The sequence below is a fragment of the Lynx canadensis genome, chromosome C1 (assembly GCF_007474595.2).
Source record: "Lynx canadensis isolate LIC74 chromosome C1, mLynCan4.pri.v2, whole genome shotgun sequence".
NCBI classification, from domain to species: Eukaryota; Metazoa; Chordata; class Mammalia; order Carnivora; family Felidae; genus Lynx; species Lynx canadensis.
This window is the reverse complement of record NC_044310.1, coordinates 218,501,513-218,508,852: the sequence shown is the minus strand read 5'-3', so window position 1 is coordinate 218,508,852 and position 7,340 is coordinate 218,501,513.

Sequence of the window (7,340 nt, the reverse complement as noted above, 5' to 3'; positions counted from 1 at the left end):
CTGCACGAAAGTGGAGCGGTCTGGAAAAACAAGCTCACCTGGGGGCGGAGCCTAGCGCTCTCCCGCGAGCGCTGGTTGGGCGGCCCCATCCCCGCCCCCGGTAGGGGGCGTGGCCTTGTGCTCGCGGGTGTCTGCGAGACCACGGGCGGGTCGGGAGGCTGGTGGGAATCGGGTTTGTGCGGGGCTGACGGCGCGCTCCCGGGAGTGCGGGTTAAAGAAGGCCTGCGTGGGCAGCAGCGGCCCGCTCCGGAGCAGCCCCGGGAGAATGTGGATGCGAAGGTGCCGGACTTCCAGCGCGGTTCCCCGCGGCCGGTTCTGTTGGCCGGGCGCCACTACGGGGTGCATGTATCAATGTGCTACTAGCAGAATGCACCCCAGAATGCTTTCTATGAGGGCAGGGCTCTCGTCTATTAAATTGTAGCATTTATTGACTGCCTGACACAAAGCATTTATTGAATAAATTAGTGAACCAAGGAATAACTTCTGCGCTCTCGCTTCTTGCAACGTTGTCAGTACAGTCAATGTGTGTATTCAGCGTGGGTTCTGGAGCTCGGATTCCCTTGGCCGCAGACCTGGCAGGCCCGCGGGGGTGTTTGGTGGGGGAAGAGGGCTTCCTGCAATGCTGTTTGGACTTGATAACAGCAGACAGCACCCCTGGCAGAGGGTTGGGGGTGACGCCCTTGGTGCTGCACCGCCGGGAACCAGGGGTGTGCCCAGCCCACTGGGTCCGGAATCACAGAAACAACCCAAGTGTCCATCAGCGCTGGAATAGATAGAGTGTGGTCTGGTCATACAATGGAATGATATGCATGTTAGGAAGGACATTCTACGACATGGATGAACCTTGAGGACCTCATGCTAAGTGAAATAAGCCATTCACAAAAGGACAAATGCTGTATGATTCCACTTGTGTGAGGTCCCTGGAGGAGTCAAATTCTTTAGAGAAGGAAAACAGCACAGTGGAGCCAGCGGCTGGGGGCGGGGAGAATGGGGATTTGTTTAAAGGGCACAGTTTGAGTCTGTGAAGATGATAAAGTTCTGGGGATTGACCACAGATCAATCACACAACAGTGTGAATGCACATAACACTGTTGAACTGTACGCTTTAAAAAAGTTAAATACGTGTGCCTGGGTGGCTCAGTTGGTTAAGCGTCTGAGTCTTGATTTGGGCTCAGATCATGATCTCACGGTTCATAAGTTCAAGCCCCGAATAGGGGGCTCCATGCTGACAATGCGGAGACTGCTTGGGATTCTCTCTTCCTCCCTAGCTCTCTGCCCCTCCGCCGCTCACATGTGCATGCTTGCTCTCTCTTTCCCTCACAGGATAAATTTGGGGGGGGGAACATTTAAAATAATAAAGTCTATGATGTATAAGTTACCACAATTTTTTTTTAATGTTTATTTATTTTTGAGAGAGACAGAAACAGAATTGAAGTGTGTTAGGGGCAGAGAGAGAGGGAGACGCAGAATTGGAAGCAGGCTCCAGGCTCCGAGCTGTCAGCACAGATCCCGACGCGGGGCTCAAACCCACGAGCCGTGAGATCATGACCTGAGCCGAAGTCGGAAGCTCAACCAACTGAGCCCCCCAGGCACCCCTAAATGTTACCATCATTTAAAAAAAAAAAAAAAAAGGAAGGCTGGCCCACTTACCCCCACCCCAGAGGTCCTGATGCAGACGGTCTGAAGTGTGGCCTGGGCCTTCACGATTTTTGAGGCTCAGGTGATTCTAATGTGCATCCCTGTCCCAACCACCTTCAGCAGTGCTGCCTTCCCGGTCCCCAGGCATCAGTGCCTTTGTATCTAGGGGTTAGTGACCAGAGCAGAGCGTCACTCTGTGCCTAGGCCTGGCTTTGATGTTGCCCTCGGAATCCTGTCTCTTCTTGAGAAAGATCTGAGGCCCCACTCCATTCATGGCCTCCCACCCCTCCTCCTAAGCACCCACCAGGCGAGGACGGTACCGTCAATGCCAGCAGGCGCTCGAAGAGGCATTCACCCTCCCGTTTTTCAGGAGCCTGAGGTTAAGGGGCCTGGTGCCATTCCCAAAGCACACAGTGGCTGAGACGGCGCTCGGCACCCCCGGGGCCGCTCTCCTCAGGCCTCACCTCTCTCCAGGGCCCACTTCCTCCAGGTCTTTTAAGCCCCGAACACCCACCAACAAGAGGATGATCAGTGAATTCTGCAGATGGGAGTAATTCAGCTCGCGTAATCTATAACCAACAGAGTTTGCCAGTGCCAGCCCAGGCGTGGGCTCGCGGGGCATGCCAGCCCATGGACACGGGGCTGGTGCACCCCAGGCACAGTGGGGGCTGTGTCTGCACCCCTCCGAGTCCCAGCAGCACCCTCACATTCTCCCACACCCACTGCTTCCTCCCACCCTAAGATCACCCACGGCCTCCTGTTGCCATCTGACAGCTCAGGCCACCCCCACAGCAGCCCACCCATCTATGTCCCCAGAACAAAATGCCCACTGTCCCCAGGATGAGCCCTCCTTGAAGTCTGGCCCAGTCTTCCTAGAGGACAGCTTGGCATAATCCTTGATCAGAAATTCCCCTTCTAGGCATTTATTCTAGGGAAGTAACCAGATGTGTGAGAGATTTAGCTATGGTGCTACTCATCAGGCATCATCTTTATAGCAACAATGTCCAACGATAGCTTTCTGGCGCAGGAGATCTGGGCTGGAGCCCCTCGTCCCCGCTCCTGTCCCTTCCCCTCCTCCCAAGACACTGCTAGTGCTCCCAGTGGCTAGAAGCCTGAGCCCCACAGCTGCATGTGGTGAGGACCCCGGCCCCGGGCTCGGGGGTGCTGGCAGCTCGATCCCCACCGCCCAGCTCCGGGAACGGGCAGTAAATCACCAAACGACAGGGTGGGAGAGGCAGCTTTCCTGGTTCTGGGGACCCTTTGGGCCTGCATTTGGGGCATCTCCTCCCAGGAGCCTCAGGCCAGGCCCCCCTTCTCCCACACTGCATCCCGGGTTGGGGACCCACCCTCCTTCTCTGCCCAGGCTGGGAGGGAAGCAAGGGTCAAAGCAAGTCAGAGGCAGTGTCCCAGCAGGCCTCCAGCCAGGCTGGGGCAGGGAAAGGCAGTGGAGAAGGGTGGGGAGAGGTCAGTGTGGCCCACAATGCCTCTTCACACACCCACTCTCCCGGGCCGGAGATGGCCGAGGACAGCGTGGAGCCCGGGGCTGACCTGCTGAGGTGTGTGTCCCCACAGGTGGCAGCGAGACCACGTGTCCTGCATCTTCTCCTTTCACCACCTGCCTAAGCACCTGCCGTGCTCCCATCACAGGGAGGGGGAGGGAGATTCTGGGGCTTGGCGAGGAAATCTCAGCCCCAGGCCTCCAGACGCAGGAAGGGCCTGTGCCTGAGTCTGCAGGGGGTAGTGACTCACGGCAGAGCCCACAGACTCAGGGACGCCTCGCCCAGTCCTAGGGGACCAACCCTCCCACTGCGCCCCCGACCGAGGGGGTTCCCGAACGCAGGACTCCGGGTTTTAAAACCAGAGTGAGTTGGGCCCCTCCCCCAGCCCTGGAATTGCTGTCCGTCGCCCTGCCCTGAACTGCCTCCCCCCCTCGCCACCAGGTCAATTTTCCCTGCAGGGAAAGTAGCTGAGATTCCGGCTCTGTCATGTGGGCTGACAATTCCTATGACATCCTGGGAACTCCCACGCGTTCCTTCGCTGGACACGTGGGGCCCTTCACCCCAGCCTCCTCCCTCGGGCAGCTCCCAGGACACATCCGGAAGCCAGTGTCTGCACGACCCGGACCCTGCCGGCCCCCCACAAAGCAGCCCAGGGCGACGTGTTTCTCCGGCTCCCCAGATGCCTCCCTGCCCCCACCCGAGCCTCTCGGGGGGGGGGGGGGCCTGGGCTCCCCGCCAGCCCCCACGCACACATCCGCCTCGTTTATCTCTTCCCACCTGGACTCAGAGCTGTGTTATCTCTGCTGGCGGCCACGGAGCTTCCTCGAAAGCTGCCTCTGGTCCGACAAATATTTTGATTCTCTCACGGGAGCTGCCCAGCACTTGTTATTGAACAAACGGATAAAGTCATTCATCGACCAGAGCCAACAAGCGTCCTCGTCCAGGCGCTGTGCGTGGTCCCGCGCGCAGGGGTGAGCGGCCCCGGCCCCGGCCCACGGCACCTGTGGCCCAGTGTGGCGGGGTGCGCGGTGGCCCCCCCCCCAGAAGCAGAAGCCCACCTCCCAACCTCTGAAACCGGACAGCGCGACTTTGTTCGGGAAAGGGGTTTTGCAGATGATCTCAGGGCCCTGGACTCAGGCTAGGCCCTAAGCCCAATGACAAGTGTCTTGATAGGAGAAGGGCAGAGGGAGATTGGAGACTCAGACACACAGGGAGAAGCCACATGAGAAGGAGGCAGAGACTGGAGGATGTGGCCACAAGCTAAGGAAGCCGGGGGCCATCAGGAGCCGGAAGAGACCGGAAGGACCTGCCCCTGGAAGCCCCAGGAGGAATGGGGCTCGATTTCAGACCCCTGGCCTCCAAACTGTGCGAGAATACATTTCTGCGTTTTTAAGCCACTGAGTGTGTGGTGACTTATGGGGGTGGCTGCAAGCAATGAACACCCCCAGTAAATGGAGCCACAAATCACCGGCTGAGCGAGGGCTGTGAGGGACGGAGCAGGGCTGGGGCGCGGGGAGGCTTCCGCAGGAGGCAGAGAAGGGCGGAAAGTTAACCACGAAGAGAAGTCCGGGGAACGGACAGTTGGGCAGTCGGGTGAAGGCCAGGGAGGGGCCGGCTTACTGACCGGGCCTCCCCTGGTGTCACAGGGAAGGCTTCGGGGTACAGGGATCGGATCAGGTTTGACAAGGGGCACACCGGCTGCCGTGTGCAGAGGGACGAGGAGGAAACGCATGCAGGACTCCAAGGAGACCCGGGGTGACCCCACGCCACCCACACCAGCCCAGCCGGAGCCCAGAGGACAGAAAACACCTGTGTCCCGTGGGCTGGGCAGCGTGGGGCACCGGAAGCTTGCGTTCATTCCTGCGAGAGGCCCGGTGGCCAACAGACACAGACCAGGCCCACTGAAGCTGCTTTGGGTCCAAAGGAGTCTTCAGTTTGGCTTGGGGACACAAGGTGGCCTAGAAAGGCTGGCTGCACTGGACTCAGAAGCTTCTCTGACTCCTGCTGTGTTTCTCTCTTGCAGCCTGATCGGGTACGGGTCTCTGTATTTATCTCTGCCTGTCTCTTTCCCTTCGTGCCCCTTCTCTCTCTCCTCATCCGTTACCAGGTAAGCGAGAACTTAGCGGCTTCCAAGGACAGCGATCCTGGGTCATCTCCCAGGGTGTCCGTGGGCCAAGCACTTGGATGGGGCACAGCAGGAAAGGCTTTCCTCTGCCTCACGATGTCCGAGGCCTCAGCTGGGAGTTCAAAGGCTGGGGCTGGGGGCGTCTGAGGGGCGCCGGCTCCCGGGCTGGTGCCATCAGAGCACGACATGTGGCCTCCCTGTGGGCTTGGGCTCCTCACAATATGAGGGCTGGATTCCCAGGGGAGTGTCCAGAGAGAGGGAGAGACCTTGCCCACCTCTCGATAAGGAATGTCAATGTCGTTTCCAAAGCAAGGACGGCAGTGGGGGAGGGACGTATATTGCTGCCGCTATTTTAGATAATTCAGTCGCTCTCTCTGCCTTTCCGTCCATCTCTCCCCATCACTCTGTCTCTCCATCTCTGCCTCTGTTTCCCTGAACCTTGGTCTTGCTCTGCCCCGATGTCTCACTGTCCCTGACTCTCTCCCTCTAGCACCCTGTGTGTCTCACCCTCCCTCTCTCAGCTTGCCAGCCTCTCCTCTACCCCTCTCCGCAGATGGGTTTCCTTGGTCCTCTCTGAGCTTCAGCCCCTCCCCCTGTGACTGGTCGTTGGTCTCAGAGACAGAAACTCCAGCCTGACCCTTCGCGACCATCAGCTCAGGCATTCACCTCCACCGTGGGTCTCTCGGTTCACATTCTGCAGACAGAGCCCTGGACAGCCAGTGGGCCAGGGTCAGGGTCCTCTGGCCCCAGAGCCCCGGACAGCCAGTGGGCCAGGGTCAGGCTCCTCTGGCCCCAGAGCCCCTGCTCCAAGCCTGTATCGACCAGCAGAGTCTGGCCACTTGGATGATTACGAGTTTCTGCCATGGTCTTTGGGAAGGCGGTTCGGTTCCCCTCATCCACACAGCCCGTGGGTGACTTGTCAGGACTCCCCATTGCTAATGAGGGTCTCAACTCAAACCAGTAGGGACAGAAGCATCTATCCCATTGTAGCAGGCACTGTTCATGCCCGCAGCCACCATTCTGCAAAGAGGCAAGAGACAAAGAAATACGTTGAAGTTACACCCCTTGCCGGAGGCACGATTCCCACTCCGAGCCTCCCACGGTTTGGTTCCTGCCGATGCCTGAAATCACATTCCACCTGCGTCCCCCCTTCCCTGTCCCCTGCTACTGCCTGCTCCACTCCCCTGGGAGCCCATGCTTAATCTCCTGCACACACTTTAGGGTCTGCCTTGGGAAGCCCTCTGTATCAGTCAGGGTTCTCCAGAGACACAGAACCAATAGGATGTGTGTGTGTGTGTGTGTGTGTGTGCATTTATATGCGTCTATTATTACACACACACGCACACACACACACACACACACACACACAAAGAGGTTTATTTTAAGGAACTGGCTCATGTGGTTGTGAAGGCTGGCAAGTCTGAAATCCAGGCCAGCAGGCTGGAAACTCAGACAAGAGCTGATCCTGTAGTCTTGAGTCCAAAATCCATAGGGCAGCCTGGCAGCCTGGAAACCCAGAGTCTGTATGCTGCAGTCTTGAGGCAGAACTGCTTTTTTTTCAGAGAAACCTATTTTTGCCATTAAGGCCTTCAACTGATTAGATGAGGCCCACCCGGATTATTAAGGGTAATGTTAATTTAAAGACAGCTGATTGTGGATGTTAATTCCATTTGCAAAATACCTTCACCGCACATCTGGACTGCTGTTTGACCAAACAGCTGGGCACCATGACCTAGCCAAGCTGACAAAACTGAACACCCACTAAGACGTCTATAGAACAGGGGTGTCCAAGGTGGGATGGTCTTCAGGCACAGCTGGATCCGGAACCCAAAGTCTGGCCCCAAGTGTCATCCATCTTTAGAGTTGTTTTGCTCTGTGTACAGCCTCCACTGTGACAGTTTCCTCTGCGTGGCGTCCCCATCGACCTTCAAACACCTCGTTCAGCAACTGCGAGAAAACAGCCTCTCGGCCCTCATGCTCCCTCCATGCCAGGGAATACTCTGAGTGCCGTCCTGTGGCCCCGTGCCCACCACAGGGGCCGGTGCCAGGCCCAGAGCTGGGTCCCCCCACCCAGGGCC